The sequence below is a fragment of the Monodon monoceros genome, unplaced genomic scaffold (genome assembly GCF_005190385.1).
Source record: "Monodon monoceros isolate NGI ecotype Baffin Bay Population unplaced genomic scaffold, NGI_Narwhal_1 Super_Scaffold_15, whole genome shotgun sequence".
NCBI lineage: Eukaryota > Metazoa > Chordata > Mammalia > Artiodactyla > Monodontidae > Monodon > Monodon monoceros.
In genome coordinates this window covers 41,477,189-41,501,987 of record NW_021703771.1, presented here as the reverse complement: position 1 = coordinate 41,501,987, position 24,799 = coordinate 41,477,189, and the positions used below count along the sequence as shown (strand labels likewise).

The 24,799-nt window shown below is 43.9% G+C and overlaps 1 protein-coding gene across 3 annotated transcripts in view; it reads left to right on the top strand.

Annotated features, from left to right (window-relative positions):
* FYN (FYN proto-oncogene, Src family tyrosine kinase) overlaps positions 1-24,799 on the top strand; it is a 207,172-nt gene that overhangs the window by 1,384 nt on the left and 180,989 nt on the right. The window lies entirely within an intron of this gene.

Here is a 24,799-nt window from a genome sequence, read left to right as displayed (position 1 = left end):
GTGTGTGTGTGTGTGTGTGTGTGTGTGTGTGTGTGTGTGTGTGTGTGACACAAAGAGCCCTTTCAGTGCACAGAGAGGAGATGCACAAAGTACCCAAGGATGGGCGCGATGCTTCTTGTTTCTCTTCCCTGGGGCTTCCCTTTTTCTCAGATAAAGCAGTTGATCTTCTGAGAGTCTTTCCTGCCACATTTACCAAAAAATAAAAGGCCCCAGATGCAGCGTGGCAGGTGCTGGCATTTTGCTGTATTCATGGACCGGTAGTGTTGACTGGCAGCTGCAGTATTTCTTAGATTTAAGGGGGAAATGATTTCAGCTGTCTGAAGAGTTGCTTTACTTTCAAGGTAGCACCCTCCCCCACCCAGTTTCAACCCCCTCTCATCGTAGGGGGTAGGATAAATTGGTATGGGGGAAGAAGACTTTTGTTTCTGAAAGAGAGTTAAATTGATGTTTGCTAGGAGTGAGGCAGCCTAACTTGCTTCTTCTCTCAAGTCTAAGGAGTACTGAAGTCTTTTGAAATGAAGTCTTGTCTGCCTAGTAATTGTTTTACCCTTATATTTAAACAAGCTCCTGGGGACATTGCTAACACAGCACTAAATTGGTATTTGGAAGACCACTGGAGACTGTGTCTCTTCTGTGCTTCAGGGTAGCCTTCAGACGCCCACATCCTTCCTCTCACCACCAAGTTGACTGTAATACTTTCCACCCTTTGTGCTCTTTCTCCCGAGTCCCTGCCCCATGGGTACTGTGCTTTCAGATGAAGGGACTCACAGATTTTTGGAGGAAGTGGTTTTGGTAACTATCTCAGGTTTTGGAGGCACTTAGCTATGATCGAAGGATGTAGAGAATCTTTTGACTGATCTCTTAAACCATCTACTGATGTTCCTCTTAAAGAGGAAATATAAATGTAAATCTGGGGGCTTAATGTTCCATTTTGTAAGCCAGTGACTATTACATCCTTAATCAATAATGTCAAAACTTAGGTTGAACCCACTGATTCCTAAGAGCATGGCTCTTTGACTATTATAAGTAATAGAACTGTCTCATGTTCTTCAAGAATTTTATTAGAAAAGAGTTGTTATGGTTCATTAAACATTTACTTCTGCACTTTCTAAGGACATCCATCTTGGAACTTTTCATATTAAAAAAAAGCAAAAGGCTTAATGAGCGTACTGTAAAAAAAAAAAAAAAAAAACAACACAATGGTTTGTTTGTTTGATGCCAGACCCAGGAAAGAAAGTCAGTGCACAATAAACTTGCACTCTGTTGACCGAGTTCAAGAGAATGATGAGGTTGAATGTGAACAAACGCATACTCTGCTTTCTGCAGTTTTATTCTATGCTTTCTCCTGGGTCTGGAATCTCCAACCCCACCTGATTTGCTTGGGTCCCGTTAAACCTAGAGCCCAGCTGAAAAGTCTTCTACTCTGGGATGCTTTCTCCGTCTTTTCACCTTCAAACAAATCACCATGCGTCCAATTTTGTTTTCATACCTCAGCAGCTGGCACATGTCTATTTCCAGCATTAGTTTGAGCAACACATTAGAAGAAGGAACCTGGTCTTATTTATCTTGTTTCAACAAGTGTGAGCTAGGTCTTTGGTATGTGCTAAGCACCTGGATTAATTAGGCTACTGTTAGCAGCTGTAACAAATAGGCCTGCAAAAATATAATGCCTCAAAAGCAATAGACGTTTATTATTCCTCATGTAATAATTCAAGATGGGTATTTCTGATCAGTGGGTGGCTTTCTTCCATGCAGTGATTCTGGACCCCAAGTTCTCCCATCCCATAGCACTCCATTGTAACCTGCTTTCAGCTGGCAGAAGGACAAAAGAGGGAATAGAGGGGATGTACCGACTTTTTAAATGCCTAGGCCTGGAAATGACACCCATCACTTCTACTTACATACTTTACTTGAGGGCTAGTTATATGGCCACATTTAACTGCAAGGGAGCCTGGGAAATATAGTTAAGCCATGTGACCAGAAAAAAGTTCAAGAAGAAATGTATTTTGGGCCAGCAGCTTTGCCATATACTGCCTCTCAACAAGGCACAGTCGTTGCCCTCAAGGAGTTTGTAGGCTGATGAGAATTAAATGGAAACCTAGAGCCTGTACCCATCATTGTCTTGTACCTTTGATTTTATAAGTTCTGACCTTCTCATTTTAAACCTGTTTCCCAAAACCTTGCTTTTTGTCGGTTCTAGTGGCCAGTTCCCACCCAGTAATTTCCTGTAATACAGTGATCTGATGGCTCCTGTGCTGACTTTGATGTGGCTCTCCAGTAGCACCTTTGTTGGCCAAGATTTTTATCTGCTGATTTTATAGACTCCCCAAGTGGCTAAGCGGGTCTTTAGAAATTACAGTCATACCTTCTCTAATTGGAAGAGGAAATTAAACAGACTGGAGAGGAGAAATTTCTTGCCCCAGGCCATGTTCATGGGAAGGGAGCCTCATCTGCCCAGCTCTTCAGTCCCACCTGGGTCCCCTCCATCCCACAGATACCCTGAGTTGATGACTGTGAGCCCTGCATCTTCCGTGGAGTTAAGTGAGCTCCCAGACCTCCAGGAGTGGGGTGAACTGCTAGTGTTCTGGATAATCCGTGTTCTCCACAGGCCTTCCCAGGAGCAATTCTGTCTGTACTAGTCATCATACTTAGTTATGCACATGTTTTTGCTATAAACAGTTTATTATATTCATCTGTTCTGCAAACATTGGCCAGTATGTTATTGTGTGCAAGGCACTGGGAGATAGGATTATGAAAATGAATACTTCTGCTGTGTTCTTTCTGTTCAGCTTAGTCTGCTAGAGGAGATAAAAATAATACATAATAACTACTTTTATTGAGCATTTACTATGTGTCAAGCACTGTTTAAGCTCTAATCTTAGCAATAATGGTATGAACACCTGAAACTAATATAAATTGTAAATCAACTATACTTCAGTGAAAAAACAATAATGATATGAAGTAGTTTCACTTATAATCCCCATTTTACAGATGAGCATTTGAAGCAAGGGAGGTTAAATAACTAACTCAAGATCATACATGGCTAGTAAGTGGTAGAGTCAGGATTCAGGCCCAGTTAGTTTGGTTTCAAAGCCCTCGCTCTTAGCCATGAGGCAATATGCAAAATACTACATATGGATATAATGATGATGTTGATTAAAATGTGTTACATGCCGTAAAGGGGGGTGGCCTAAATGCTTTGGCAATTGATACTTTTGGTTGTTGGGAAATATAACTTTATGTTTAAATAAAAAATAAAATGTCCATTTCTACCACCGTGCTTTCCATTTTAGACGCTCATTTATTGCTCACCTAGGAAATAAAAAAAATAAATTAAAAAATGGGAAAGCAAAGCATGTTGATACTGGAAATACTTTTACTCTGTGTGATTCTTTATTTTCAGCTGGGTCCTTGTGTGTCCCACAGATAGGTCTGTAAGAATTTGTGAATCGTACTACATATTTACTCATCCAGCAACATTCATTCATTGTATCTACCACTTGCCAGACATTGAACTAGGTGCTTCAGAGACAAAGAGTTATAATCCTGGCCCAAGGAACTGCACGAGGAAGTCTCTGTGATAACTGCCGTGATTCTAGGGGTCCGCAAGAGAGCATGAACTCCACAGAGAGGTGGGAAAATGGGGTGGCGAGGCAGAGAAGGCCAGAGGAGGAATTGGCCAGTTGAGTGTTGTGGGAAGGCCATTGCCCCAGAAGGAGCAGCCCAGAAAGCAGGTGCACAGACTTTTTAGGAAACTGCAAGTCGTTCAGGGTGGGTGAGGGTGGTAGAGAGATGGACAGAGGGAGAAGATGGGGCTGGTCGAAAAGTACTTAAATGTCAGGAATGCCATTTAAGAGTTGTAAGTAGAGGTGCCACTTTGGTCTGATTTGTTTTATAAAGATCCATCTGGCCACACTGTGGGCTGTTGGCCAGAGGTGGTCAAGACAGATACAGGGAAGGTAGTTGTGGAAACTCAGATGAGCCATAGATGAGGTGCTGCACGGAAGTGGGGATGGAGCCAAAGAGACAGAATAAGAGAGGGGAGAGGCAGAGGGGGGTCCTTGGGAAGTAGGTGGAGAAAGACATGCAGACAAGCAATGCAGTAAAAGCAGCAGGGAGTGGGTGTTTAAGTGATGACTTTATCACGGACACTTTGGACTTCCCAGTCAAAGTATCTTGTAGGCAGTTGAATAGTAAGGGACTTAGAGATCGTGTAGTCCAGCACGTCCATTTTACTTATGAGGAAAAATGAGGCCCCGAGTGGCTAAGTGCCAAGGTGGCAGTCACCACTTAAAGCCAGGTTTCAACCCTTTCAGCCCAGGTGAGGGCTGTGGTCAGGAGCATGGACTCAGGGTGTGGTCCTGGTCTGACCCCTTCCAGCTGTGTGAGCTGGACCCAGTTACCTAAGCTCTCTGTGCCTCCCTTTCTTCACCTTTATAATGGAGTTAATAGTTCCTACCTCAAAGGTTTGCTGTGCGGAGTCCATAATTAATACATGTAAAGTGCTCAGAATAGTACCCCACACATAGAAAAGCTGTGTGTTTGCTGCTGTGGTTCATGTGTGTATATATGTAGATACATGCATATACACGTAACGTGTACATCTGACACATATATCCCTTAGGGAAGGGAGGATAAAAATGTATTCTGGGGCTTCCCTGGTGGCGCAGTGGTTGAGAGTCCGCCTGCCGATGCAGGGGACGCGGGTTCGTGCCCTGGTCCGGGAGGATCCCACATGCCGCGGAGTGGCTGGGCCCGTGAGCCATGGCCGCTGAGCCTGTGCGTCCGGAGCCTGTGCTCCGCAACGGGAGAGGCCACAGTGGTGAGAGGCCCGTGTACGGCAAAAAAAAAAAAAAAAAAAAAAAAAAAAGTATTCTGTGCAGAAAAGGACATTTTGAATATTTTAGAAAGAGATGTGGGTGATTGTCAGTTCTGAATCAAGAATTATTGATTCTTGGAATTAGGAAATTCAACTAATTCCAACTAATTCTTGGAATTCAACTAATAGGAAATTAGTTGAAATAGTATGATGGAAAATAGCATTTTTAGCAAGTCTTCTTAAGAAATGCAGAACCTTTTTTATTCTTCAATAGAAAACATAAAAGTACTTTGAAGTTAGCCCTATAAAAGGATATCTTTGTTTTAGTCAGATAACCAGAATTTTAACCTGTTTTCAATGTGCATCCCTTGAGTTTGACTTCAGAATGTCATCGTGACTTTCTGAAGGTAGAATAAACCGCAGAATAGGAAAAAGCCCTGTGAGTTACGAGTTTCATGCACTTGGTTCCTATGAAAAAAAGGTGATTTGGGTTATTTAGAGGAAAGTAATTTTTTTCCGTGTTTCTAGTTGAGCAAATCTAATTTTTGGCTACTAAAACACATGAGAAGCCTGAACAGTATTATCCAAATGGACGTGGGTGACGTGTAGTTCAGACAGCTTCGGAGTAAGTGGCGCTCTGGACTTGATTAGAACACAGTAATCCTGGAAGGATATAAATTGAACTGGATTTATGATCTAATAAAAACGTGGGAAGAAAAGATAATGCTTACTGACTCATGAAAGTTTAACAACGTTTGTAAGGCCCTGAGTTGGAGAGCTCTCATTTGGATGAGAGCGTTTTCCCTCTCGTCTCAGCCTGCTTCCAGAATGACCTGCGTCGTGTCTTGCTCAGGCTGTGAAGCAGACTGGAGTCCTGTTGCTGGGTCTTCTTTGAGTGCAGAGATCATCACCTGTTGTGCCTCTGTCCACCCGTGACCTCAGGCAGCACCCATTGGTTTGAGCAAATGAGTACTGAGCACCCATTAACTGTGTTTGGGGAAGAAAAAAAATAAGGTGTGGGAAAGTCTTAGCCCACTGCTGATTTGAATTCAGAAGACCTTTCCTGAGGACTACTTATTTCTGACCTGTATTGCCCTCTGTGATAGTGTAAAAAAGCACTTAGCACCCCACAGCCACTCACCTCTCCCTAAATATACCAGAAAAATAATCATACCTACCTTTGTTTTTGAATCCCAGAGGCCTGAAGTGCTTTACATACAGTAATTTACTTAGTTATAACAACTCGATGAGGCAGGGTCAAATGGGAAGATTGAGGCTCAGAAAGGTAAAGTAACTTGCCCATTGTCACACGGCTAATTACTAGTGAAGCCAGGTGTGTCTGGTTCCCAAACTTGCACCTGCTTTTGCTCCAAAGCTGTGGTTCTTCGTTCCCTGCGTACTCTCAAGCCTCCTTGCCTTTGCATTGCAGTTACTTCTGTGTTAGGTTTTGGGGGATACAAAGGCACCTTTGCCCCCAGGGAAGCCCCACTCCTTCTGTGGCTCCACTCAACACTTACCTTCTGGGAAGCCCCCCTTTGATCCTGTGTCTGGGCTCCCATGGCACTTGGTTACTGCCTCATCATCACCCTCATCGCAGCCTGACTTCTAAAGAAGAGTGGAGTCAGCTGGGTCGGACAGTGGGAGGACACTGGTCTTTTTCCCTGACTTGGGAGCTCTTTCAAGGCAGGGGCTGTGTCTTATTCATGGTTGATTTGCCAGCTGAACACCCAGCAGTAATCCATGAGGTACTATCGTTATTATTCCCATTTGATAGATGGGGAAACTGAGGCCTAGAGGTGAAGTGATTTGGTCAGGGTCACACAACTAGTAAGCACAGCTGGGGTCTGAACCCAGACAGTCAGTCTGGCTCCAGAATCAATGCTCTTAACACTAAATTTGTTCCAACTCTCAAACAAGATTATAAACCGCAGGCTAGAGGCAGTGCCCTCCGCCTCCCAGCCCAGTACCTCACAGTCCACACACAGTAAAGATCACCCTCTTGTTTCTACCATCCACTCTGGCAGAAAGACAAACAGGATATGTCTAACCAGGCCTTATCTCATGATACGGAAAGAGCTTTGGGGCCGTGGTTGCATGACTGTCCTCTGAGGGTCTTAGAGAATGCATAGTCCCAGGCCCAGTTCTGACTCAGGAGGTATGGGGTGGCCAGGGTTGAACACTGACATCTTTCCTGTATATGAGAATGGCCCTGAGGATGGAGCCATCAGGGAGGCAGCTTCTGAAAGACGAGGAATGAAGAAGCACAGTGACTCAGCCACAGTGGGGGGAGCTGGCTGTTGAAGTGGCAAAAAACCACCCATCAGCCAGAGCCAGAGGGAACTAAGCCTGGGGGAGGCTGGGGTCAGAATTCCGTCACAGAAAGACCTCTTACCTAGTATTTTTAAGATTTCTAAGTACCTGCTCCTTTTGAATGTGCTGGTGGGATTTCATCTGATGAATTCAAACACTTTCATTTTCTTCAGAGCTTCCATCTTGGAGGTACCCAAAAATAGTAAGCTTTTCAAGGAGTTGTATAAGGATTCCATCTGCTTTATACTGAAAAGTAGGGCTTTAATGGAAAATTAAAAATGAGTCAGATTGCCTTTACCGCAACAAAGCCCAGGGCACTTTTCCCAATCCTTTCTTCTTTTAATCCACAGAAAAAGTTACTGAATTTGTATTTCTGTGAAATTCTGCCCAATTGAAATTCTACTGAATAGGCAAATAAACACCAACGAGTTCCTTCATTTCCACACATTGTAGTATCTGTTTGGAAGCAGTAACAATATCAAATGTTGTCACTTGTAAAATTTGACTTTTATTTCAATTTGAACTGTATTCCAGAAATTGTGTGATATGCTTCCCGTACCTAGGCATATGCATGCAAGGATATTTGAAAATCACTGATTTCTGTTAAAGGTTTCTCTTGTTTGCTCTCAGAGTTTGGAGGGGTTCACCTTTTTATTGTCTGACCTCCTAGAGATACAAAGAGCCCCTCATCATTTTCAGTTACAGGAGCTGAGTTGTTAATGAACTCTCACACTCTGTCATTCTGTACCTTTTATCACCATCTCCTGCTTGAAAATGCCAGTTCTGTAGCTGTACTTTGTGTGTGCCTTTGCCCGATCGATATTCTCGTGATACGTTGTGTCCTTCAGGCTCTCCTGTGGTTTGCAAATAATGATTCCAGTTGCTTCACTCCTACGCTTTCTAGCTTGAGTTGAGGAGGTGGTTGATCCATGTCAAAACTCATGTGCTGGCTGATGTAAATACTGGTTCTTTTGCCTTGTCCCCTAACAACCCAGTGAACGGGGGAAAGGCCAAATCCTTTAGCCTGGCATTCAACGCCTTCCCCCATCTCCATTTTCTGAGGCATTCCTGGCTCACCTCATTCACCATCACACTAACACTTGATTCTCCAGATGTCAACATAGTATCTCATTAGTATGGAATACGTGTTCTGGCCTTTGCTCTCCTTTCCTGGACTCCCCAGCCCTTCCTTTCCCCGGGAACCCTATCCATTTCTCAAGGCCCAGCTGGAATCCCAGCCCTGGGCAGCTTCCCCTCGTCTCATTCTCTTGCATTGAACCTGTGTGCCTCTCAGTTGCCTCCTAAGAAATGATGCCTTGTGTTGTTAGTTAAATCCTGATATGAGGAATCCAAGGAGCAGAGAATTTTTGTGAGTTGCCCAAGGTCATACATGCAGTTCCTCATTTAGTTTAGACTAGAAGCCAGGTCTCCTGGAAGTCTGTGTATGTGGGTCCTGCCTTCTCAACAGACCATTGGCCTCATATGTGCAAAAATGTTGGGGTTTTTTGTCCCCCTGTAGCTTGTAGCACACTGTCATTCATGGTGTAGATACTCAGCAGGTATTTATTTAGATAGGCCCTGGGGGCAGAGTGCTGGAATATGTAGCTGGTTTCCTCACCATCTGTGAGGCTAGGCTGGCATCTCCTTGGACATGGAGCTTCTGTAGTTTCTGACGGCACTAGATTCACTCTCTATGGACCCATGTGATGTAGGTACGGGGACTGTCCTATACTGTCTTCAGAACCACCATTGTCTTCTGAGAATGGTATGTGTTTAAAGATCTTTTATCCATAATCTTGAGCTTTTTGTTAAAAATTTAAGGTGGTTGGGGCAAGAGTTACTTCTTTGCCCTCAGTCATCAGGTTTTCATCAGTAAGATTTTCACCAAAAACAACAGAAAGTTACCGATAGTGCACAATGATGTACAAGACCAGGGAGAAATGCAGAATGTTTCAAAATCTGGAAGAAACTGGAAAAATACAACAGTGAGTTATAGAAGAGGGAAAAGTGGCAGAATGGACCACTGGTGTTGTGCCTGAAGGTCTGTGGAGCCTGGGGAAACGGAAGGAGGCAGGCTCACCTACTGTGCACCTACCCATGGCTGGACCTCTCACAGTAGCATTTAGCTGAGTCCCTCAGCCACATGGAACCCAGCTGTAGCTGTGAGGGTGCCTTCCTTTCCATGCATTCATTTTGTTCATTTGGCATATCTGGAGAATCTCCTTAGCCGAGACTTAAGGTCCTACAGAGTAATGATTTAACACTAGAAGCCACCCACAGCCTCTGTATATCCTTCCACAGAGTGATTGACAATAAACCTTATAAAATGTTTTCCATGGTTGCGGGGAGGGACTACTTGAGTCATTTCTGTAACAAAAGACACAACAGCACACAGGCAGTGTTTGTCAGCCCCTCATTAAGAGTCTTCTGGGCTTCCCTGGTGGCACAGTGGTTGAGAGTCCGCCTGCCGATGCAGGGGACACGGGTTCGTGCCCCGGTCCGGGAAGATCCCACATGCCGCGGAGCGGCTGGGCCCGTGAGCCATGGCCACTGGGCCTGCGCGTCCAGAGCCTGTGCTCCACAGCGGGAGAGGCCACAACAGTGAGAGACCCGCGTACCGCAAAAAAACAAACAAACAAAAAAAACTGTCATAAGAGTCTTCTCAGCTCCCTGTGGAAAGCTCTCTGTGATTCCTCATGAATGGCTTTGCCTGCCTAATCCTCACCTGGATGCCAGGTTTAATGTATCTGAGGGATGGAGAGCATTAAAAACACCTTCTGTAGATATTGGCCAACTGCTAACAGCAGAGAGGGGGAAGGGGTGGACCTTGTGCTTCACTGTTGCTTGAAAAGCCGTTATGGTCTTTGGAAAGCGGTAGTGAACTTTTTTCCTTCCTTCCCCACGCGCTGTCTATGATTTCAGCGCTTTCCCCGCCCGCCTCCCCACTGCCACAAGCACCACCTTCAATGTGGGAGATCACGCGCCACTAACAAGATGCACTCTCCCCTTGGCCAGCGTATAATATCACCACTTCGCGTATTTATCCAACTTGTTCGTGTTCAGTCACTTTGGTACGTCAGTGTCAATGCTGTGCATTTTCAGTAGCAAGCTTCTAGAAGGCTGAAAGTGCACCTCATTTAATTTGCTTTGTGCCGTGAAACACTGCACTGAACTGTGGATTTATTAAATGCTTGTAGATCTTGATTCTAAGCTTCCAAGTTGGGAGGTCTTAAAAGTGTTCTCGGTACTTCTGGAATGAGATGCATCTCGAGTAAATTTTCCTCTTGTGGATAACACATCAGGTCCTCTGCATTGGTGGATCCTCAGAGTCATGGGATAGAATTCAGAGTTTGGTTGCACATGATGTTTTAGGTTCCACCTTATGTTTCCCCTCCTTGGTTGAAAATGCAATGATCCCAGCTTCTAATTCTGTCAGCAGGTTAGGGCCAAAGCACAGATAATATGCCATACCACACCCTTCTGTTCATAGAAGTGCGGTTGACCATATAATTCCCTGTGTCTTATGGTTATTATTTCAACAGATTCTTGACTTCAGACTGCTGAGACTTGGAGGTAGTTCTCTAAGGGGCCAAGGATTGCTCACTGAAGGCCGGTGAGGTATGGCTGGGAAGAACCTATAAGGACTACCGTGTCCTGAGCAGAGCCACATGCCTCTGTGGGTGCCAGTAGCTCCTGGGAAGTTCTGGTTAGTTTATACCTAAGGGTATATAACAAGGAGGATTGGCGTTTGGAAAACTGCAGCTCCAAACATTCTCTGATTGTACCTCAGCCCAACTATGCCATATGGAGAAGAGTCCAGTGTGGCAAAGTGTTGAGAGTCCCCAGTCTAGGGGGCTCAAGGGGAGCCCCAGTGCCGTCCCTGATCTCACATCCCTGGGTTGTGACAGAGGTTCTGTCTCCAGGGGATGAAATATCCCAGCCTCCACTGCCACAGCAATGCGCCCACGCATTTGAGGTACAGCACTGTCACTGTGGGAGGAGTCTTGCTTGTACTCCCCACCAGGACACTCAGCTGGGCTCTTGGTGCCTCCTGGATGAGCTAGAACATGCAGAAATGATCCACTAAAGAGGGTGATGTTGGTGAGGCTGGAGAGAGAGGTGTAATGGATGGAAGGGGATCAACAAAGAGTCGATGGGGGACACGACCTGATACCTGATCATGTCAGGTATAGACAGAGCCCTTGTATTAGTTTCCTGTGGGTGCTGTAACAAATGACTATGAACTGCGTGGCTTCAAACAACAGGAAATTTCCTCTCACAGTTCTGGAGGCCAGAAGTCTTGAGGTTCAGGTGTCAGCTCAGGAAGACTCTGTTCCCTGCCTCTTTCCAGCAACCCTTGTTTTTCCTGGGCTTGTAAACCCATCAGTACAGTTTCTGCCTTCATCTTCACACAACATTATCCTCTGTGTGTCTTTACATGGCCTTCTCTTATAAGGACACTTGTCACTGGATTTAGGTCCCACCCTAATCCAAGATGATCTCATCTCAAAATCCTTAATTACATCTGCAAAGACCCTTTTTCCATATAAGGTCACATTCCCAAGCTCCAGATGGACGTACTTTGGGGGGCTACCATTCAACCCACCGTAACCCTCAAAAGGATAAAAATTAGCAGTAACTCAGAGGGAGAAAGAACAGATGAGGAAGGTATTTGTAAGTTTGAATGACTACTAAAGGGTAGGCACAGTACTTTACATGTGTGATTTTAAACTGTCGCTTCAAGATAGGTGAAGATGACAGTGAAATTTTTATGTGAAAAGCAGTTCAAAGACGTGGAGTGTCCTGAAAGTTTTCAGTAAAATTGGAGGCTGAGCCATCATCCGAGGTTGGAAGATTTGGGGATGGGAGGGAGACTTGGAGAATATAGAAAAAGCCCAAACAGCCAGGAAAATATAGGATAATGTGTTAATAGATGGATAAAAAGTATTACAGAGAAATAGTGAGGCTCCTTTGGAATTTGTAAGTATTTTTAATGCGTCCCTTTAGCCCAGTTTTGTGACTTTGCTTGGTAGTACTTGTCACTTTGGAATGGAAAATCTGACCTTGTGGTGAGAGTTGGTTTGAATAGTCAAATGAAGAAGATGTTCTAAGAGATAAAGCATCAGTTGAATTAGCTGAAAGTAGGGTTCACGCTGGATAGGGGAGTGAGCTGGAATTGGGATGACAGATAAGGCAAGGAAGGGCCTGAGCTTTTAGGGATATGATGGGTGAACACACCCATCATATACGGAGGAGGAGAGGCAAAGGCGAGAAGGCCCTGGGAAGAAGAAACCCAGGAGGTGGAGAGTTCTAAATGATGCTGAACAAGGTGGCTTCCTGTTGAATGGATCCACTCAACAGTAGAATAGAGATCAAGGACAATAATTCTTATATAAATAATTCAAGAAAATGGAAGCCATAGTTCCCTTTTTGCCCTTGGTTCAAATTATGTATAAATGGTGTCTTCTAGAAAAATGACATGTCAGTATGTTGCACTTTTTAAAAATCCTGGATGAGTGTTCTGGGACCTCTGAGAACTTGCATTATGACCAGCTGGTTCAGTGGGGATAATACTTTGAACTAGTATTCAATTTACTTTCCCTTCCTTCTAATTCTTGTTGCCCTGTTAGTCTCCCCCATTGAGGCAGAGGATTCCATTACTTCGGGGGAAGGACAGAGTATGGCCTAAGACAAAGAAGACATTGTTCAGCTTTTGACTTCCAAAACAGGACCTTGAGGCATGTTTGGAGACCAGAGTTAGCCCAGGCCTTCATTTAAGAGAGGCAGGCTTTGTTAGAAGCAAAGTGATTTGCGGATTCCGAGGAGCCAGATCTCAGAAGACGTGGCGTATATTGTACAGTCAGCCACGCAGGATGGGGAGGCTGCAGGAAGGAGGAAATGCCTTCCTGGGTTGGAGGATGGAGTTTGTAGAGATTTGGAGGAGGCTAGAGATAAAAAATGAATGGGTCACTGAGATGCCACACTCCAGGTGGGCAGAGGAGAATCTGCCCCGCCCCCATCTGGTTATCTGGAAGGAAGCCACATTGGAGTGGACCCTGCATTGGGGCATATTTAGGCAGAAACAGCCCTGAGGTGATATGCCTTCCCCTCATTTCCCAAAGCTTACATGTGATGTAAGAGAAATCCCAACAATCCTGCAGGCCCCCTAGGACAAATGTGGAGGTGCTGCGGGAGCTGGGCGGGAGAGTCCCTGGGTCAGGTTGAAGAGGGCACAGAATGAACTGGGCCAGGCTGAAGACTGGCTGCAGGTTTCCACCAATCACATCAGCAGAACCAGGCTAGCACCCAAAACAAAGGGATGAGACATCCCAGGGAGGGCTTAGAGGGCAGTGCCTGGACCAGGTCCTCGCCCCATCATGTGGTGGTCTCTAATCTTCCCCCTTGGGGAAGGAGGGAGAGGAAAAGGAACACAGCCCTTTTGAAAAGGAACACAGCCCTGAGAGGCAGTCTGAGATGAGCTCAATTTGACTAATTGCCCTGAAGCAACGAAAATTTTAAATCTGAAGAGCAAGTTATCTTGAAGTAGCAAGATTGTTTTTTCTACCATCAGCAGAAATGCAGTGGTCATGATCAAGTTGAATTCAACTGTGGAGAAATGTATGCAGCTGAGTAGGAAGTATACGTTTCAAACCTTCTACGTTGCATTTGAGCTGTATTTTAACAGTATGGTGATGGTGATGGTGATGGTGGCAAATTTGCTTACTTGTATTCCTATAATATGCTTTTTCCTTTGGGTAAATTGTGGCTTAGCCTACCTGTATTAGGTTCATTTTGGGCAAGAAGTGGGAAGATCTGTCCTCTCAAGGAGCAGAGTTGTCCACCAGATATTCCAAAGTGTAGTGGGGAACTTGGGCTTCCCATTGTTTAGTTGGCGGCACTTCCTCCCAGTGTCCTGGAAGGAAGGACCTCGGTTGCCATGGAGTCTCAGGTCAATGGAAAGTATTAGAATTTCAGGCCTTTCTCTAATGAGGATCTCTAACTGGGATGCTGGAGACTAGAAGGTAATTCTTACGGGGTGTGATCTTTTAGTTCCATATTTTAAAGGTATCAGGGTGAATACTAGAAATTACAGTCTCTGACAGACTATAAGGGGAGAAGCACTTCATTTTTATTCAGTCCTCATGTACTAAATAAAGCATGAGTTTATGAAGGGATTCATTTCCAAGTATAATTCATAAGTAGTTACCAGAACACTCAAATGAGAGAGGGGGAAAAAAACCAGTTAGCTCTTTTTGAATACATTTTGTCTCCGACATTCATACGAGGATGATGTTGCATTTAAGAGGATGTTTTAAAACCTGCTGTTTCTTGAAATGCCTAGTAATTTTGGAAGGGAAGTCTTCCGTTTTGCTTTAAAAAGCATACGTTTGGTGGGGCGGAGTCAGGTGGAAAGTTGCCTGTTGGGATACTGCTTTTTGTATTTTCCTACTAGAAAATTACGGCGACACTTTGAACACATCTTCTCAAAACATAAATACATCTCATATTTTCTCTCATCTCTTGGGGGAGCCAAGAGAGCGAGGGATAGGGGACCATAACATTTTTTGAAAGGAGTCACTAAAATAATTTAAATTATAGAACTTAAAAAAAAGCACTGATTTATTAACTGATATCATTTTCATAATATTTTTGACCTATGAAATAGTTTTATTCACAATCTTCTCAAAAATAAAATTCCTAAAACTTAAAAACATGTCCCTATACATTAGAGCAAAAAAAATCTTTTTATACTGGTTATCTAAACAAGAAAAAGAACATAAGATGATAATTATTCTTGGTACATATTCACTCACTTTAGCCAGTTTTTCAGCCATATGTCTTTAATACTCATGTCAGTGTTATTTTATAAAGAATGAATTGTTTTTAATTCTCATAGAGTTGCCTGCAATTTCCTTCAAAGTTGTGTTTTATAGTTAATATTTGAAACTATTACTGTCTTCAATTCGCATTTATGTATACATCACAATATTTTTAACTGAGAAAATAACTCTTTCTACAGATGCACATAAGCTCAGAGCAAATTCTGCTAAATGGAGGCTTTTCTCAGAATAACTTTTTTTTCCACACCGAAATGTGTGAACATTTTAGCCCAAGTATTTTCACAACTCTTTTACCCCCATTCAGGATTCTTATCTTCAATAAATAATTTTATAAGGCAAAACTCATGAAAATAAGTCCCCCTGTGGTCCTTTTGAATGCTTTATCACATTTAGGTGACACAAAATCATAGATCATTCATAATTTCACTCCATTGTGGTACAGAATATAAATGTATCCAATTAAAACCAGGAACATCATCAAAACATTGCCACAAGTTGAGATACTCCAAAATATCTGTAATACTGTTTCAGAATTAAATCTTGGACACTGAATTGTCTAATGTGTTTAGTGGCTTCCTTTGCTTTTGTTGGGATAAATTTTAACATCTTCCTATCCACAAGCCTTGTTTTCAGTAACTGCACTTTGTTAAATGCTTTTTAAAAGCTGAAGTGTTTTGGCACTTCATTCACTACTTTGAGCAAAGATTTCCAACTGTTTTGCAACAGAACACACCCAGACTTTACAGGATTCATCCACATACCAGCATGGCACACTTAGGTTGACTTAGAGAGTCATTTCTCAAACATTTCTAAAACCTAGTTGATGATGACAGGCGGCAAATAGAAGGCGTGTACTACCATGCTGAAGTGTTTTTTGTATTCACAAAGCACTTTATCACAAAAATTTCAGAGTTCCAGTTTTTCTAACTATTTATCAATTTCTACATTTATAGTTTATTTTGAATTGGTAGGATATAGCCACTTGTTTGAATGCAGTTATGAATTATGCGTATGCCACACCCACATCAAATAACTTTCTGCTCCATAGATTTCTTGATTTAGTAAGGACAATTATTTATAGCATCACAAAATTTGTATTTGTATTCTGCAAAAACAAATAATTTCATCTCGTGTTTAACTTTTGACAAATTACAGTAGCAGTCACACTAGCATGAAATGTTGCATCTGTGACAGAATGAACTTCCACCAGCTTCATTTTGATCCCAGGAAATAGATGGGGAAAAAAAATCAAACCATAATTGAAATTAATTGATTCTTCTGTTTAAAACACCTGTTAATACTAACATACAACTGGAATCATTTGTGTGGTGTTTTCTTCTGCTAATGAAACCAACACATTAAAGCTCTCACTTCACTTTTCCTATGTGCACAAAAAAAACCTGAACTTAAAAATAAGCGGAATCAACATAGAATAGCATTTGATCTAAAGGAAAAGTCATGCTTCCTAGAGTGCTATGTCAGTGAACCTTCCATAGCTGCCTGTGTTGAATTGCTTGTTACAATAACTGTTAACATTTAACTGTTAACTGTTAACTACTGATGCTTCTTCAGCAGATTGGACTTATCTAGTGAATGATATCATTAAGGCTACCATGGTGAATAATACCAATGAACATTTTGTGCCAGCTACCATCGTCAGCTTTCTTAAACAAACAAAAATTCAGTAATTTTTCATTTAATTTGCATTTTTTTCTTTTTCAGTCCATTGCTGCTGAAGAGGACATTGCAAAGTAAAATAGAGTAACAATAGATAAATGACAAAAACACTGTAATGAGAGCATTCACACCATTCTTGAAAAGGTCTGTTTCCTGCAAATATTTCACATACACCTAACCTGTAATTTTCTGTTTCCCATGGATCCTTCTGACCAGTGTTTTGTGCATCTCAGGCTGCAGTATGGGTCAGCACAACTGGTCAGTACATCCAGTGTCTGGCAGCGGCTCTACCAATTGAGAATGGGAGGAGTTAGCTGCCCCAGCTGCTCGTGTCCAACTGCTCTTTATTTTATTGGTGAGCATCCTGCCTGTTTTCCTTGAAAGAGAGGTATTTACTGCAGCCAAGATTGGAAAAGGACAGGAAAGGAGGTGGATTGTCATTGGTTACCATTCAGACTTAATCACACGTAAGGAAGAAAATTCTCTTCACTGTGCAGTTGTCTCATCGCTGGTAGGCAAGACCATGGCTGAAGCCAGTCTTGGTGCATTTTAATGCAACTCTTAATAACAGTCCTTGGTTTAAAAAAATGAAACATCTGGACAAAAGCTTCATCTGACAGGCTGCTGGGACAATGGGTGTAATCTAGCGCTTTCACAGACAAGCCATGGCCTAAGGTCACCCTAGTTAGAGATCACATTTCTCCGTCTGCTTTGTACTGTCCTCTTTGGGCCAGGCTGTTCTGATAACACTACCGCTCTGCCCTCCTCTACTGTTGGCTCCAGTCCCACAGCTGAGCAAGCTTTTAAAAATCCACTGAGACCACATTGCTGGGTAACAACCCTCAGTGCCGTCCTCTTGAGTTGGAATAAAGTCGAGCTTTTCACATGGCCCAGGAAGCCTCTTAAGCTCCCACCCGCCCAGCTGGCCCCGCTAGATTTTAAGCTTCCTGGTGCCATGTACCTCGCCTGTCTGTTTTCTTCCCCAGTGTGGTACATGAGAGATGCTCAATGTATTTTCTCAAAGGAGTGAATATGATTTGAGTTGATGAAAGGAAAAAAGAGGGAGTGTCTTGCTAATCTTTGGGGATAAGGAATACAAGTCTCAGTCTCTATGTCCTGAACATTATTTCTACCTCTGATAACAAAGTTGGACAGCAGAATGTATCACAGGACTAAATCATACCCGCTAGCAGAGATGTTATGATGCCTCCAAACTATCCTGATTCTGCAGTCTCCCATCCCCCTCCCGCCTCCTCCCTCCACCCAGGGAGGCAAGTGTGAATTCTAGTGAGTCTGTTGTTTTTCTCCAGCGTTAGGTCAGAGATTTTGTTTTGCATATACTTGGTGTCTGTAACAGGGAAAAGTGCTTCTCTGGTTGACTTGGGGGAAACAGGGCCATGTGACAGTGGTGGTGGAGGAATACTTAGAAGTCACAATTTTGAGATCTTGTGTTCTTACACAACTGCTTTCTGTTGGATCTCTTTTTAAAACATGCTGCCGTTCAGTTTTATCACGAATGCCTTTCCAAGGACAGTAAATGGTTTTACGCACTATGACATCGTTTCCATGGCAACTAATGTATTTTAGCAAAGAGAGAGACTCTGCTAGAAGTAGGCTAAAAAGGACAAATACAGAAATGGCACAGTGTAAAATGTGGGACAGTGTGTGTTGTAGTAAAAATTTTTTCTGACTTCTTGTTTAGGAAAACCTGTATAACTAGATCTTGGCTTTTTAACTCTTACTAATAAAATTTTTACTGCACCCAACACTGTCTAGTATTTTGCTGACACAGTTCCTTTAGTTAGTACTTGGATTGTGTTTTTTTTTTTGCTTGCTTGTCTGTTTGCTTTAACATGTTCATTCCATCAACATACACACATTTGTAATTTCATCCATTTTTTAAATATGTTATCTTCACCTCGCGTTCTCCTGTGGCAGCCAGCTCACATCCCTGCTGCCCTTGATGGCAGAGCTGCTCGAGAGGGCTGTCTCCACTACTGGTCTCCACATAGCATTTGTTAAAAAAATCAAAGCCGTTCCAAGCAAGCTTTTACCCCACCACTCACTCCACTTACTCACCCCCCATCCTCTAAGACTATTACAATTTACCTCTTTTGTTTTTTTAGAAGCTATCATGTAGAAGTATACATTTCAAATACTTCTACAAAACATCAAGCCCCATGTGTGAGCGTTTGTGTAAACCCTGGTTTTTTTTTAAAAAAAATAAGAGATTGGGTTACCCTGCTTCGTGCATCTGAATGTACTTGGATTTTTTGTTATATGATAATAAAAACCCCTTTTGTGCTCTTAAATAAACCCCAAGTCGTGGGCAGATAGCAGTCAACTTCCTATTTAACAGAAAGAGAAACCAAGGGATAGCTCTTATGACTTACAAAGATAGCAAACCAGTCTATGGGCTGTACGATACCCTCATTTATGTTTTGTTGGACCACATGGTGCATTTTAAAAATTTAAACCAACATTTAAAAGTTGGGCACTTTTGTATAAAAACTGAGATTTCCAGCTTCTCTTGAAAGAAAACAAAAAATTGGAAGGTCTGGCAAAACTGAGCCTGCCTTCCCTCATGATAACAGCCCTCCCAAGGCAGCGCTGCAGCTGTCCTCTTGGGATGGGGCAGGGCACTTCAGCTCACCCCAGCCCCGTCTCACCTGCTCCATTCATTTCTTTTACCTGCCCGGCCCCTGTGGGTTGTTTAATATGTGACTGTTGGTGTACCCTCTCCCTTTGCCCAATCGCAGAGCAAATAAACAGCAGAGCTAGGACAGAACTTGGTTTCCAAGCCAACTGCTTCCTCCCTGGCTGTGGACCAAAATTCTGTGTTTTGGAGCGTAATTCATAGTGGTGAGAGGGATCATTGGGTGGTAGAGCCTACGCTTGTGCCTTACTGCTTGCAGTAGACCCTGCAGTTAATTGTACTGGGTACATTGTTCATACTTGAGGTGCCTCCCCCTCCTGTTTGTTTCTCTTAGAAGGTTATGTGTGCTGTCAGTTGTGACAGGCAGGATGGCAGCGCTCCACTAGGGTTAACTTTTATATGTGTGTAGAAACACTGGCCGGAGGTAAAAGCTCCGTCATCACAGGGGTCCCAGAGTTTGCAGATTTTCAGTGAGGTGAGTGAATATTTATATAAAAGAAATAAGACTGAGGTAGTAGAACAAAGTGTATCCGACATTGGCCAAGGCCCATGATGTCTTCCTTATGTGGGAGACTCAGGGGTGTTCTCCAGCCACCTTTGCTGTCCTCCCTCAGACTAGCCCCTTTCCTTTGAATTCCTCCGGGGTCCCCTTGATGTCAGGGTGCTGAAGATGCCCTTGGACGTGACATCGACTTGTTCCCAGGCTCTTCACTGCCCTGTGCCCCTCACCATTCTGAACGTGCACGTATCCTTGTGCCCTTACTAGGGGTGGGTAAGGTGGGAGAAGAGTGGCAGGTGCTGCCATTTCACACCTTTGCTGCCATCTTGAACCTTGTTAGAAGGTTCACGTGTGCAGGAAGACACGGGAGAATGAGCTCGTCTGGGGCCAGAATGAATGGCCAGAGGAAAAGACATTTTTTCCTGGGGAAACGGGGCCATGAGGAATACGCCACAACGGAAGGCCTTGTTTGAGCTGGGTCCCGTCCCGGGGCCTGCCCCAGCTGTGGGGCACACAGCAGATCGTGGTGCCCTGCGTGTCTGTGTGCAGCTGTGGAGGCCCCGGGTGCCCACTGTGAGAGTGGGCCTGTTCCCGGGCTGCAGGCAGGGAGCCAGGAGCCCCCCCCCCCTTCGCCAGAGAACATTGAGGCGCTTCTGTGTGCACTCTGTATGTGTCTCAGCTTTCTTTGGAATTGTGGCAGAGTCTGGCCCTGCCTGGTCTTTTTTGTGCCTTGGATCCTAAGTTAAGAATAACCGAAGGAACACTGTCCCTGTTGACACGCTTGCTATGGAAGCTGCTATCAAATGGCCATTTTATCCTCAGTCGCCACTGACACTACACCACGTACAGCTCTGAGTTTTCACTTGAGTTTTGATTGAATAGATCTGTGATCGTTGGAGCAGAAAGAAGCCATTCAGACGTGAATATGTGGAGACGTGTCTAGTAACGTGCAGATGTTTTTTGGCAGGTCAATGAATATTTTAAGTCTTTTGCAAGTAGTAAAAAGGGTTGAACTGGGAATAGAGGAGACTCTGTGGCAGGAGAAAAGTATCCCTCATTTCTCTCTCAATCGTCCATTTCTTAAAATAATCAAACAGAAGCCTGGACCATGATTTAAATCTTGGATTCATCATGGCCCTTCCTTAAATCTCCACCTTATACAAGACGTGATTATGATTCTAATGTATTGAATCATAGTGATTCTAATGTATTGAATGGTTTCCCAGTAACTTTTTTTTTTTTAAGTAGAAAGGAAACACTGGGTAATATTAAAAATAACAGCAGGGCTTCCCTGGTGGTGCAGTGGTTGAGAGTCCGCCTGCCGATGCAGGGGACACGGGTTCGTGCCCCGGTCTGGGAAGATCCCGCATGCCGCGGAGCGGCTGGGCCCATGAGCCATGGCCGCTGAGCCTGTGCGTCTGGAGCCTGTGCCCCGCAACGGGAGAGGCCACAACAGTGAGAGGCACGCGTACCACAAAAAAAAAAAAAAAAAAATAACAGCAGGATCTCCAGATTGGATCTTTGTCCTTTATTTGTAGCTAAAGACACAGGACTAAATTTAAAGAACAGGTTGTCTTCTGGTTATGTGTGTATGTGTGCATGGTATTGTGGGTGCACCCTGGGTTTCTACACCCCTTCCCCAGTACCCACTCTGCTCGTACGTGCAGGAGGCAGCGGGTCAGCCTGATGCAGCATGGTTTCATTTCCTTTATTTCTGCTGGTCAGTTTTTCATTAGTCACCCTGCCACTGCCCCTCTCAACCCTTCACCCCTCCATCTGCAGAGGCGGCCCAAGTGCCTGTGATGCGGCAGGCGCTGTACTCAGTGCCATCCTGGCCACAGATGAGCCAGCGTTCGAGCAGGAGAGGCAGGGAAACAGGTACTGCATGAAGTGCTGTAGGAACACACCGGAGATGAAATCCAGTTCTTCAGAGAAGTGGGACCAAAGGGGAACAGGTGCAGGAAAGTGATTCTGTCCTGAGCCCTGAAGGCCAATTAGGAGAAGTTTCTACTTACCCAGCACAGTGGGTGAGACTGGAATGACGACGCTTATCCAGTGCCAGGAATATGCTGGGGGCTGGATCGATTTTTCTGCCCTTTGCTGGGATAGAAGCGGATTGAGGATATACTGATGGGTGCAGAAGCGTGCCCCTCACTGCCTGGCTTCTGAGCTGGCATATGCTGTCTCTCACCGCCTGGCCTCTGCCTTAACGTCCCACCTTTCTCCCACCAGCCTTCCACCGTCCTCAGCCACCCCCGTGCACTGCCAAGCCGCTTGCCGTTCTCCGAACATGTGGCCAGTGCCCCTTTGCTGGGCCTGGTTATTCCTCTGCCGGCACTGTGCTATCGCAAGGTGTGTAGGTGGAAATAGGAGAGCAGTGGAGGCAGGGGGATGGCTATATCAAGAGGGAACTCAAAGCTGAGGGTTTCTCAGTGTTGTTCTTAGAGTTTTCTCTAAAAATAAAAATCTTTGTGTATTCCGCCAATGAGGGAGGACTTGAGCTGATCTGAAGAGTGGGGAAGGGGTTCATTCTGGGTCCAGGCCTCGTCCTTCGGCTTCCATTCCTGCAGTCAGTCACACATTTGCAGCATTTCTGGATCTGCCTTTTCCGGTGGGGAATCTGGGTCACTTCAGTCATGTTCTCAAACAAAACATCAGCACTACTTCAGCAGGAAGAAAAAAAGCATGGAACATGCCCTAATGCCCACAAGCCCACCACTGAATACATTTATATCAAAACAGTCAACTATTTAAAATATCTGTATAAATACATATGCATATCTATATTTGTAAACACACATACACATACACACATATGGGGAGGGAGGTGTCTATCTTGCCTTAAGTGTTAGAATCTTAAAACTTGGATATTGCAATAATCTAGATTTAGAAAACAGATAAAGTAGGAGAATAATTGGTCAAGTTTTTAAATATAGGAGCCATTGAAATAAAATGTTACCTCTATTTCACCTAAACATTTGATGACCAAAATTTACTTACTCTCAACCTTTCAGAAACAGCCTTTATTTAAGAAAGATAGAACTGGTTTTAAAAACTAATGCCACTCTTCATTCAAAATGGGTTGCCACATGAATTTTACTTTCAGGCAATTCTATTTCATCCATCCGTATCCTCTTTGAAACAATGGAGCTGGCGCCTAAAAATATCTCAGGCCGTGTGCGTTTGCTGGGAGTCTTTGAGGTTAACGCTGTGACATCCTTCTGGGTTCTGGCTGCAGGATGATACGTATATGTATTGTCTTTGTTAATTAGCTCAATCTGTTTAGTAAGCCTGAAAAAGAAATTGGATGATGCCTCATATACGTGCGTATGGATAAGATTCCTCGTGTAGTAGTGAGCCAGCAGCTACAAGCAGCTTTTCAGTTTGCCTTTTGGTAGCGTGGAGTGAAGGCTCATTCTTTCAGAGCCTGTTGCTGAACTGGGTATCCTGTGTGACTGCAGTTGTGCTGTGTGCATGGGAGAGGCGAAGTTTCCTCACTACTTTGGAAAAGGGTAATGATTCTCCAACTGCTCTTTCTGTGGCAGATGAAGGAATCTTTCACCTTGTATATTAGAACATTCCATTTTATAAATCAGAATGACAGCCTTCCTAAAGGGTTCAAGAGTGGAAGTCAGACTTCTACTGTATAGATGTTCCCTTTGGTGAAAAGTTCTCATAGTACTGACTTACTCTTTGCTGGTTATAGGGAGGCCAGTTGAAATTTCTGGACGGAGGGAATTCCCTTTTTATTTTTTTTTTAACAGCTCAACAGTGTCTAGATCCCCAGTGGGTGAGCCAGAAGAAAAAGCATATATTGCCTGTTTGGTAGGACAAGACAGCATGTCTCAGAAGCAAGGAAGAGATGGGGGTTGTGGGTTGCTGAGGTGCGGGCTGTGGCGAGCTCGTTAGCGCGTCCTCTCCCTCCAGCCTCCGTGCTGCTCCTCTCGCATGTCTGCAGTGAGTTCATGATTTGAATGCCCCTCTGCAGAAAACAATATATGAGTTTTTAATTCTCTTCCCCATGGTCATTTTTTCTTCCCTTCATTCTGAGTCATCTTTGATTAAACGAAACAAAGATGTGACTGTTAATTACACAGTCTTTCAAACAGTGCAAAAATTCTCTTTTGTGTGTAGGGAGGTGGGGTGGTGGTTTTGATAGGGATGGTAATTTATAATGGGGGTATTTTAAACCATTGACCAGGAAGAAAGATGCTAAGAATCATACTGAAAACAAGTTTGAGTCTCTACTAAGATAGGAAAAATTGTTTCTGCTTTTTTTCTTCCAGATTTCTCAAACCTTTTACTTTCTGCCCTAACATACTGCTGTCAACGTAATTCCATTCAACCATTGTTATTGTTCTCTTTAGACACCTTATTAAAACTGAAGCTTTGTTCGAACAGCTAAAATCACAAATAATAAATGAGGTACCGTAATATTGGCAGGTTGTAGGCAGAGTGCATGAGCAAGCTGGAGGTCTGCCACCCTGCTCCTGGCACTTTAAAGATTCATGTGAAGTGGGCATGGGTGCCGTCAGAGGCAGCATCAGCTGTGCTAGGGGCTTGACACAAGGTTCTAAGGTGATCTTGGGACTAGATTTCCATGGACAAGTTGTGCAGGTTGGTGGGTTGGCAGGCCTCCTGGAGAGGGGAGCCCCAGCTGATGGGAAAACAGGGCCATCCCAAGAAGGCTGTTTGACAGTGAGGCTCACCCACAGTCAGACAGGAAGTGGAGCAGATAGGGTCTGGGGACTAAGGGGAGATTTAAGCCAAGAGGTAAATTGAACAAGACCTTGGAGACACATTTTCAGTGTGTCCCAGCTATGGATGACTTGTAGGCACTCTGAAGAAGGGGTGTGTGTGTGTGTGTGTGTGTGTGTGTGTGTGTGTGTGTGTGTGTGTGTGTGTGTGTGTGTGTGTGTGTGTGTGTATGTGTATGTGTATGTATGTACACACTCAAGACCTCCATCCCTGTTTTTCCTGGCTCTGAAAAGTTAAGA